Source organism: Benincasa hispida, chromosome 6, assembly GCF_027475165.1.
Source record: "Benincasa hispida cultivar pf3 chromosome 6, pf3_genome.v1.1, whole genome shotgun sequence".
Taxonomy (NCBI): Eukaryota; Viridiplantae; Streptophyta; class Magnoliopsida; order Cucurbitales; family Cucurbitaceae; genus Benincasa; species Benincasa hispida.
The window spans coordinates 8,810,816-8,823,100 of NC_143483.1; the positions used below are offsets into that span (position 1 = coordinate 8,810,816).

The window sequence follows — 12,285 nt, forward strand, 5'->3', positions numbered from 1 at the left end:
ATTCCTTTCTTGGTATCAGAGCTTCATAATGACCAATGTCAATCAAGGCAACCTGGGAAACAACTTCGGCACAACCAACTTCAGCAGCCCACCCCTGAATCAACTTCTCAATCAAATAACCACCATCAAACTCGATCGCAACAACTTCCTCCTCTGGAAAAACCTAGCGCTTCCAATCCTTCGGAGCTACAAACTCGGAATGACTAACTGGAAAAAAGTTATGTCCCCCGATGTTTTTGCAATCTGTAGTTAGTGAAAGTATGCCGACTGGAATGACTGGAGCAGGAGTTGGACCATTCAGCTCAGAAGGGAGTCCCGATAGTGGAGCTTCCAGTTCGTCGATTACATCTGAGGTAAATCCTCAATATGAAGCGCAGATGGTTGTAGATCAACTCTTTCTTGGCTGGCTATACAACTCCATGACACCTGAGATAGCCATTCAAGTAATGGGGTGTGAATATGTAAGAGACCTGTAGACCAGCATCCAACAATTGTTTGAAGTTCAGTCTAGGGCTGAAGAAGATTATCTGAGACATCTGTTTCAAACAACTAGAAAAGGTAACTTGAAAATGGAAGATTACCTAAGAACTATGAAAATGAATGCTAATAATCTCGAGCAGGCTGGTAGTCTAGTGCCACCGAGAGCTCTTATTTCGCAGGTACTGCTAGAACTTGATGAAGAGTATAATTCCATCGTCGCCACAATCCAAGGGAAAGCAGAAATATCGTGGCTGGATATGCAATCGGAGCTTTTCCTGTATGAAAAAAGGCTAGAACATCAAATAAATCAGAAGACTACGGTAGGCTTCAACCAAGTATGCATCAGTGAACATGACCAATACAAGACATATCAACGAAAACAACAAATCTACCAACAACAATAATAGTCAGTCAGCTAGTGGAGGACAACGAGGAGGAGGAGGCCATGGTAGAGGCCGAGGCAGGGGAGGAAACAATAACAAACCAATCTTCCAAGTATGTGGAAAGATTGAACACATAACCTTCTACTGCTTCAATAGATATAATCGAGAATTTGTCTCAAACCCTCCCCAAAACAAGGGACCACCCTTCACTAATAATCAGACCAAGAGCATACAACCACATCTGACTTCTCTAGCAACTGCCTATGGAAGCAATCCTTTTCTGACAAATCATGAAAACATGACTGATGCAAACTAGTATGCTGACAGTGGTGCCTCCAATCATGTCACCTCAGACTTCACAACCTTGGCAACTCAAATATATTCAGGTATTGAAGCAGTCACTGTAGCTAATGGTAATACTCTAGAGATATCTCATGTTGGGAATGCATATCTGTCTAGTGATGCCTGCAATCTGAAATTGAATGACATGTTATGTGTGCTTACCATAGCTAAAAACCTGGTCAGCATATCTAAGTTAACAAAAGACAATAATGTGTTTATTGAATTTACACAAATTGTTGTCTTGTTAAGGACAAGGGTACAGGACAAACAATACTGAAGGGAATGCTTAAAGATGGACTATACCAGTTAGAAGATGCAGAAGTTAGCTCAAAGACAGTAGAGAACAGAGCCCCATTGCAGCCAGTACACAAAAATAAAAATCTGTCTACTCTTACCTTATCTTTTAAACATAGGGTGTCTAAGAATACATGGTATAGACGTCTTGGTCATCCATCATAAAAAACACTAGAATTTATCATCAAGAACTGTAATCTTACAATATCATCTAATGAAGATCTCAAATTTTGTGAATCTTGTAGTTATGGCAAATAGCATTCTTTAACATTCCCTAACTCTAACTCAAGAGCATCTGCAATCTTTGAACTCATACATACTGATCTTTGGGGTCCATCCCCTCTTTTTTCGACAGATGGTTACAAATACTATGTTATATTTGTTGATGATCACAATAGGTACACATGGATCTACCCTCTAAGACTAAAAAGTGACACACTTGCAGCTTTTCAGAACTTTCTCACCATGGTCCAAACTCAATTCAACACCATAATCAAATCTCTACAGTCGGATAATGGCAGAGCATTTGTGAAAATACATAGGGTCTGCCATCAACTAGGCATCTCCTCTAGATACACTTGTCCATATACTTCAGCACAAAATGGAAGAGCTGAGCGAAAATATAGACATATAGTGGACACTGGACTAACCCTACTTACCCAAGTACACCTTCCTTTACATCACTGGTGGGATGCGTTCCTATACTCAACCCTACTAATCAATGTTCTTCCTACCCCTGTCCTAAAAGAACAGTCAGCAATGGAGGTAATGTTTAACAAGAGACTCAAGTTTGAGAACCTTCGAATTTTTGGGTGTGCCTGCTTCCCTTACTTAAGACCATACAACTTACACAAGCTGAACTATCGCACAGAAAAGTGCACCTACCTAGGACCTGGTGTGAATCACAAAGGATATAAATGTCTCAGCTCCAATGGTAGGATCTTTATATCTCAACATGTAATTTTTTATGAAACTAACTTTCCTTTTCAAGTGTCTCTTTTAGTTTGCAGGACAAACAAGCAAGAGGCAGCAGTCCACCCTATTCACTGGCTACTTGTCAGTCCAGACACACCGCACAGTGACTCTATGGCCCTCACCTCCACTCCCTCACCCTCACTAATAATCAGCCCACCCCACACCCAACCACCAACAGGTAACATTACAGACAGCCCGCCCATACTAGCCTTACCATTGGAAGCAGGCCAATCTGCCGATTCCTCACCATCCCATTCAGCACATGATACTACCCACACTGCCCAACATTATATCCAAAATCCTCAATCCACATCCACTGTCCCACCACAACCAACCCCATCTCACTCTGACCAACAACCGAATATGCCTCCCACCACAGATACATCCAATCCAATCTCAAGACCTCTACAACTACTAACTCATCCAATGGTTACCTGAGCAAAGGCAGGGATATTTAAGCCCAAAATTTTTTCCTCTCACACCAAAAAATACTGGTCCCTGACCGAACCTACAAGAGTCACTGATGCGCTAAAGACCACTCAATGGAATAAAACTATGGGTGAAGAATTAATAGCACTAATGAGAAGCAAAACCTGGACACTAATTCCTCCGTCACCATCAATGAATATTGTGGGAAACAAGAGGATATACAGAATCAAAAGGTGTCCAAACGACTCAATTCTACGATACACGGCACGACTTGTAGCTAAAGGCTTTCATCAAAATTTGGGCATTGATTTCTTCGAGACATTCAATCCAGTGGTAAAGGCATCAACCATCCGGATCATCATCAGCCTTATAGTATCAAAAGGGTGGTAGCTAAGACAATTAGACTTCAACAGTGCTTTCCTCAATGGGGTCCTTGATAAAAAAGTCTACATCTGCCAACTGCAAGGATTTGTCAATATCCAACTACCAAATCATGTATGTTGCTTACACAAGGCCATATATGGTCTAAAACAAGCACCTAGGGCCTGAAACAACACACTGAAAACAACACTATGCAGTTGGGGATTTCAGAATGCCAAATCAGATACATCCTTATTCATATATAGAACTGTTTCTACATTGATACTATTACTAGTTTATGTTGATGATGTTATTATTACAGGCACTGATCAGCAGGTAATCAAAAAAATTGTCACAGTCTTGGACTCCAAATTTGCCTTAAAAGATCTCAGCAACCTTAGCTACTTCCTAGGAGTACAACTTCACAATGTTGCCAATGGGGTCATACTTAGTCAGGAAAAATATGTTGAGGACCTTCGCAACAGACTTAATCTTAGGGACTTGAAACCAGCACCCTCTCCAAGTGTACTGAACAAACAACTTTCCATCACAGACGTCACACCCCTTGAAGATCCTTATATCTATCAGAGTACAATTAACACCCTATAATACCTGACCACAACGAGACCAGACATTACATATGCAGTTAATTACCTCAGTCAGTACTTAAAGCAACCAACGGACATCCACTGGCAGGCGGTAGAGAGAATACTAAGATATGTAAGTGGCACTAGACACTTTGGCATCTATCTTCAACAGGGACCAGATCTGTCCATTTCTGCCTTCTCCGATGCAGATTGTGTAGCCAATATAGACAATCAAAAATCAATTGCCACATACTGTATCTTTCTTGGTGGAAATCTCATCTCATGGTCTTCAAAGAAACAGACCATTGTAGCTCGGTCAAGCACGGGGTCTGAATACCGAGCGCTAGCTCATGCCTCCGTAGAAATCATATGGGTACAACAACTACTGCGTGAAATCGGTGTAAAACAACAGTCGGTTCCAGTTCTATGATGTGGCAACCTCAGCGCAGGTGCTCTAGCCATAAATCTGGTGTTTCATGCAAGAACCAAGCACATGAAATAGACATTCACTTTGTTCATGATCAAGTTCTCCATGGCCAGCTTGATGTTCGATATGTACCATCTTCCGACCAAATAGTTGACTACCTAACCAAGACACTAACACACTCTCAATTCTTCACCCTTCGATCCAAACTCGGAGTAGTTGCACTACCCTCTCGTTTGAGGGGAGACGTTAAGGAAGCCAACATAGACAACCAAGTCACCAAAGAGAAGACAATTCAGCAACCCAGTCAGCAAGGCAAGCTCTCATAATTACAAATTTACTAGTTAACAGAAAGAATATAATTGGTTACAGATGAACCAATCGAAGGACAACACCTGTATTATTATTATTTCATTTACTCATATTCATTTATCATTAAAATCCCTAAATTAGGGATTCTTATCGTATAAAGGGTGGATCCCCTGTATAGTACAATACATGAGAAAAATACAGAGAATATTTTTGCTGTGAACCTTTCATCTTCCTCTTTAAACGGCTACTGCCTCCTCGACTTCCATTCCTTTCTTTATATACTAAGTCCCAAAATTTTAAAAAAAAAATAAAAATTCATTAAATTAATCCTTTTTTTAGTAGTAAACCAGGGGTGATTTAAGAGCTCTTTTTGTTTTGTTTTTTTTTTTTTTCCTCTTCAAAATAAGGAGGAAACTTGACAACTCCACCCCCAACTCCTACTTCTTTGAGCCAAAACATCTCTTGAGTATTTTGTAAATTTCACAACTATCATCAATTAATTTATAATTGTTAGGAAATCTTCAAACAAAGAAAACAAAAAATGTAAAACAATAAAGAATCGACACGGAGATTTACATTGTTCACTAACAGTGTGTTAGCTACATCCACAAGCAGAGGGAGAACAATTTATTATTAGAGAGAATAATATAAAATTATAGAACAACGAAGCCTCTAGAGTTAGAGAGTTCATATAATACATTTTTTTTAAACCCTAGGGTCAAAGCTTCCACCTTTACTTGAATTCTCTCACACATAACAGATATACTAGATGCAATACAAAATATTGTCAGACGTACCCAAACTTTTTCCTCATACCTTAGAGCGTCCCATAAGTAGTACAAATTTTCATCACCTTAACCATTTACTCACTTCTCATGAAGTGATATTTTACATCTATGTGCTTAGTTCTACCATGATGAACTTGATCCTTGGCTAAGCATATTACACTCAAACTATCACAATAGATAATAGTCTGACCATGATGTAAACCAAGATCACCAACTAGTCCTTTCAACCATATTCTCTCTTTAATTAGCAATTTTTGTCAAAATTATGTAAGAAAATGTGGGTTGTAAGGTGTCTTTCAACTAACAACAAAACCACTTAGGAGTGAACACAAATAACCAAATCTCCTATTGTCTACATCTCTAATATAATCAACATCAAAATAACCAGTCATTGAACACTTTCTATCATTCCCATAAACAAGATCAACATTAATTAGACATATACCTCTAAGGTAACGAAAAATCCTCTTCAAAGCTTGCCAATGTTCCTTTCTAGGTCGATCCATGAACCTGCTGATAACGCTAGCAACATACGCGAGATTAGGCCTAGTACAAATCATAACATAAATCAAACTTCCCACCATACTAGCATATGGAACTCGAGACATATACACCTTCTCTACTTCAAATTGTGGTGAAAGCACAGATGACAAACAAACATATTTACAATATTGGCAATATTTATAGACTCACCTGATAACAAATTCTAGGCATTCCAACAATAACATATTTTATGTTGTAAATTTTGTACCATTATTATTTGATCTTAATATATGATATTGCATATTATTTATTTAAACAAATATAAAAGAGTTATTTTCTAAACTTCCAAAGTTCGTGTCTTCAAAAGACACACAAACTTTAAAAAAAATGTGTATAAACTCACAATCTTTAAAAATATCTAATACTAGATTTGTGAGCTTTTAAATTTTTGCTTAATAAGATCTCTATACAAAAATATTTAAGAGTAACCCACATCTATCCAATCTAAAAATTGGATATACTTTATATATAATTTGGACTCTAACTGTCTATAATGTGTCTAAAATAAGTCTCATGAATTTTTAATATTGTTAAATAGGTCACTAATCTATTAGACACAAAATTGAAATAAGTAACTACGATGGGCAACATTTTTTGGAATAATAACCAAGTGTGTAACTTTCAAAACGTTTGCAAATATAACAAAGTCTATCAAAGATAGAATTCTATTGCTAATAGACTCTTACTAGCGATATGGTTTATTATTGATAAACTCCTACCAACAATATTATCTATCACTAATAGGCTATCTAAATTTTGCTACATTTATATTGGTTTGTTATATTATATTATATCTACTAATAGTTTAGGTCTTATTACTATATTTGTAATTGTCCCAATTGAAAATTTGGAGAGACCTCAATGACACAAAAAATTATTAGTTTAAGAACCTATTAAACATACTTTAAAGTTCAAGTACTACATAGTGACAAATCTATTTAGGGACTTGTATATATATTAGTTGAAGACTTAAAAATTTAGAGACTAAACTTAGGAATGGCAACATTCCCTGTAGGGTCAAGTCCCCGCAGGTCATTAGAGTGGGAAATCCTCGGTGTGTGTGCATGTGTGTGCGTGCGTACGTGTGTGTATTTATGTATATATGTATCTATGTATGTATATATATATGTATGTATCTATATATGTATGATACATACATATATATACATACACATATACATACATACGTATACACGTATAAATATGTATAAACTACTGAATAGTAGCTAAAACTACTGTTTTAGTTGTTTTTTTCTAATTTTAATTTTTTAATATAATAAATTTAATTTTTATTAATTTTATAATAAAAAGTATCATAATATTTTTTTAATTATTAATTTAAACAAATATATATAACAATTACACTAATTTCTTACATAAATTTGACCATTTTAATATAAATTCTAAATTTAATTTTAAAAATAAAATAAATAAAATAAAAAGCAGAGATTTTTTTCCATAGGGATCCAAAACCTCGAACAGAGATTCCTCGACCCCCTAGAATGGAGAATGGGGTGGGGAATGAGGATTAAAAATCCCCACAGTGACGGGGGATGAGGAGTGCATCCCCACTCCACCCCAACCCCGTTGCCATACCTAACAAAACTGCTAATTTTAACCTGCAAACAAAGACCGAGAGGGGGGAGACGAAAATCAATTTATACCATCCTTAAATTTTTGAAGGTTGTCTTAGTTCAAACCTTAGACTTTTGCAAGTGTATCAATTTGTATCCTCTATTATGTTTCGTTTGAATAAACATCACGTGAGACTTATAATTTTATCAATTAAAATTTAAACTTTCATTAGTAAATTATTTGGACTCCCAGTTAGAATTTTCTTTGAACATCATCTTCATGTTGTTGGGTTTTTTGGCGAAAGATTAGGAATGCAATTGTCCCACATAAAAAAAAAGTTAAGGAAAGTCATGGTTTGTCCTACATTAAAAAGGTTTAGGAAAGTCATGAGCTTGTCCTATATAGGAAAGATTTAGGAAAGTCATGGGCCCTAAGCACTAAGAGGTTATGCCTTTGGTTTTCAATCGTCCTAGTTAGAAACACTGTAAGCTTAGTGTGCTAACTAACTCTCATTAAATTCTTTTTGTATTCTCTAGTTTGAAAGTGAGAAAAAGGGTGTGAGTAGTATAAAAGCTTCAATTGGGATAAGAGAGAGAATTGTTTTGTGTGATTATAACAATTTTTCACATATTGGATTTCTTTCTGGTGGGTCTTGGTTTTTCTCCCAGTTGGGAGTTTTCCACATAAATCTTTGTATTCTCAGTTTTTATTGTTTTCTTTTCATTTCTCTATTATTGTTCTGCTTATTTCCGCGGTAGAAGTGAGAGGTTTTTTTCAAACACATGTATCAATTAAAATCGTCAATTTTATTCAATGTTCTGCATTTGAAGAAGTCTATAACATGTAGGAATCGACACATTTACGATTTGAAAGGTAGTCTTAATAAATGGTCTAAATTAATTCACTTACGACAATTTAAAATTTTGATAGAAACAATTATAAGTTTCACATAGTATATTTTTTAAATGAAATAAAAATGATAGTGTAAATTGATAAACTTACAAAAATTGAGATTTCAATCCATACAATTAATAGTTGGAAATTTTAATTCATACACTCCAAAATTAAAGAAGAAGAAGAAAACTTGACATAATGCCTTTGCAAATTTGTAGTATTCCTTTTAGGCTTCAATTAAGATCATTTATTTTTCACTCTAGTATGGAGATATTCTCATATTTAATTTTGTATATATTATCCTTATTAACTACGGATGTAACTAGGTTTATCAAATAATACGTTGTATGTATTTATAAATAGAAATAAACTTAGGTGCAATCTTTTGAGCTAGCACCTAATAGAAATGTGTCACATGCCTCTTTTATTATTTATTTAAATGATTTTAAAAAAAAAAATTCTTTATGTGTAAAGGAGAGCGGGAGCATGAGATTAGGTATAGGGCTATACCTAATCATTACTTTTTGTAAACTATATTTAATAATAAAAAAAATCAAGGAGATAACTTTTCTGGTATACTCCATTTATTTTTCTTTATTTCCCCCTTGTTTCGTATGTAGTTTCTCAAGCAATTCAATTCATCAACTTTAACTTTCATATTGTTCAAGGAAAGAGGGAAAGAGGAAAGAAGAAAGAAAGAAACTCTACCTTTTCGTTGTATTACGTTAAGCTAAAAATTGTGTTCATATGCCTAAAGTTTGGCATCATTTCACTACAAGTAAAGTGTGACCATATTTTTAATCCATCCAATTTTGAGAAAATGATTCACCTATTTGTTCCCTTTCGTAGTTAACCATATAAGTTATTAGATTGGATCTTTTACCATCTTTTTTCCTTTTCTTTATTTTTTTAAATAAAAAAATTGGAAGCACTTTTGAACTTCACTTAATTAAACATAAAGAAAATATAATTATTACAATTTTTTTTTTTTTTAATGGATAGAGATAGTAATCTTACAATTTTTAAGAAGACATGTGAGTTACTTCTCTCATTGTTAATGAATTGTGAGATTAAATCTCATGTTATCTAATATGATATAAGAGTCTCGAGGTCTAAATGAATATTCGATTAAAAATAGTAATTCGATACAATAATGGTTAAATCTACCGAGACATTATCTTTAAATCAAAAAGATGTACGAAAGTACTATTATTTAACAACTACGACTTTTAATTTTATATTTTTGTTTGAGACTGATTCTTTGTTACGTCTGTATATTCTTATTATTTTACAGTCCAAATATTTTAGTTTACAATGGTTGCACAACTCCTTCAATTATTAATTTATTATCATATAGAACATTTTTAACATATAATTTTCACTCACATTTGTAAGATAATATTTATATTTTTTTTAAAAAAAGCATAATTTTGGTCAACTATTCACGTATAATATTATTACAAACGAGAATGAAAATTCAAATAATTAAAATATAGACTCACCCCATTAAATGAGCTCAACGATGCATAAATAATACTATAAATATATAACAATTTCTCGAACTAAACAACTTCAAATAGTTCTCATAATTGTTACCTATTACCTGATGGTAATTTTCTTTTAACCATTGCAAAAGTATTGAAGGACTAATAAACATTTCCTTATATTAACAAATGTATTAAAATACAATTAATGAAGATGTATTTAAATGCAAAATAACATTTTTTTTAAAAAGACTATATGTAAAACATCAATTAATATTTTGTAACATGTTTCTTACAGAAAAGTTAATAACAATTACGTCTCTTTGGAGTTCATTCTATTTTAGTTCATGTATTTTCAATTGTCTAATTTTATTTCTTACACTTTTAATAAATCTCAAATTTAGTTCTTCAAAATTAAATTTTATGAAAATTTGTTAAGAAATAATAATAATGTTAATAAGAAAATGTCATACGAATACGTTTAAAGGTAATTGTCTTAAATGACAAAACTGTTAGAAATATTTTCGAATATAGCAAAATGTCATAAATAACAGATGTTGATATATGTCTATAAGTATCATTGATAGATGTCTACCAGTCTATATCATTGATAGACGATAAAATTTTACTTTATTTATAAATAAGTTGACTTATTTTATATTTTTTAAAAACAACCAACTATATTTAAACTATTTTCTTTTAGAAAAATCAAGAATAAATTGATTACATATTCTAAAGTAATTTGAAAGTAAAATGGATTTTAAGATTTAATATAAGTACATAAACTAAAATAATTCGAAAGTAAAAAAGGAATTAAAATGAAACGAAAATCTATATTAAAGAGGATTAAAACAATGTTTTAACTTAAGATTTTAATTTTTTTTTTAATTATATTTTATATTTAGTAATTTTAAATAGTTGAGAAATGGGTCCCTTCCCCATTGTTATTTTTCCTAATATAAAAGAAAATTGAGTGGAATTATACCAATGAGAAAAAGACAACAAAACCTGCAATTTATCACTTCAACTCCATGCATGAATTACACTTGGAACAAAGGAGTTAAAGAGAGAGAAAATAAAAAAGATATTCATCATATATCTTAGAATTACTAAAAGACACAGAAATTAATTTATTTTCCCCAATGATCTTTTATTAGACAAAGAACAGAAAATAATACATCAGAAAAATATCACAAATTAATTAAGCTGCTGGAGGGGGAGGAGGAGGATTAAGATACCCACTTCTTGTATTGGTATTTGGCCCTGGATCTGCATAGTCCATTATTTCAATCATCATTTTTCTGGATTTTTCACCATTTTTCTGCATATTCAATGTAGATGAGACAGATTGTCTCATAAAATTAATCGAAATAAGCCAACTAAAACACACACAGATATAAAAAAAAACATAAAAAATCATACCCTTTTATTAATTATTATTTCAAAACAAAATCATACCTGGATTGATTTACTACTAACATAGCTTCCATGTCCCATAGTTGCCATCACATCCACCCTTAAACCTTAAGAAAAACAAAATTAAAAGAACATATGAGCAAGATAATATATATATATATATATATCAATCCACTAAAAAAGAATATAAAAGAAAAAAGAGAAGAAAATAGAGTACCATGAGAGAAAAAGAGAAGAAGAAAACATGAAAGGAGAAGAGTTGAGAAAATTTTAGGGTGACCCATAATTTCTCTCTGCCAATTTTTTGGTTGAAGTTTTTAGTGAGAGAGAGAGAGAGAGAGAGAGGAGTTTTGAAGTTATCAATTAGGAAAAGAAAAGGAAACTATGGAGAGGCTTCAGATCCAAAGAAATTTAATGCACAATTGTAAAGCACTAAGGCAAGTGAGAAGATAAGATTTTTCCCAATATGAGAAAATTAAATCCCACTATATACTTTCCTCTTTTTATTTATATTTTATTCCATTTTTTATAATTTTTCTTAGTGTTTTGTTGAGAAATATACCTTAATTACAAAAATTAATTGTATATGTGTATTTATTTTCTAAACCATGTTGGTGGCCAAATATTATGAGTGTACTTCAATTGGTATATAATATATCATTGTATCTAAATTATATATTAACTTTTATACTATATGTTTGACATTGGATTTTTGGTGAAAGTGCTAAAGTCAGATGAGAGAGATTATTAATCTAACTTTTAGATTAGTTTAATTGATATATGGGTGTCACGCTCTTTGATGTTTATTTTTTTTTTTCCTCTACTAAAAAAAATAGTTTAATAAGGGCTCTCAAGTTTACTTAAGATATCAAAGTTGAGGATTTCGAGAGAAAAGACAATCGTGTTGTTAATATTTATTGACTTTTTAAAGTTTTAGTACTGTTTTTCATCATTTAAGATTGAGAAATATTTTCATATATGATTTGGGGGTTATTTTGA

At 32.7% G+C, this 12,285-nt stretch overlaps 1 long non-coding RNA gene across 1 annotated transcript; it reads right to left on the reverse strand.

Annotated features, from left to right (window-relative positions):
• Positions 1-10,946: 10,946 nt before the first annotated feature.
• On the reverse strand, positions 10,947-11,581 carry LOC150035402 (uncharacterized). Its single transcript, XR_016530265.1, has 3 exons — positions 11,504-11,581; positions 11,329-11,393; positions 10,947-11,139 (listed from the first exon to the last, which is right to left on the reverse strand). It is a non-coding gene; the product is annotated as an uncharacterized LOC150035402 (long non-coding RNA).
• Between the last annotated feature and the right edge of the window lie 704 nt (positions 11,582-12,285).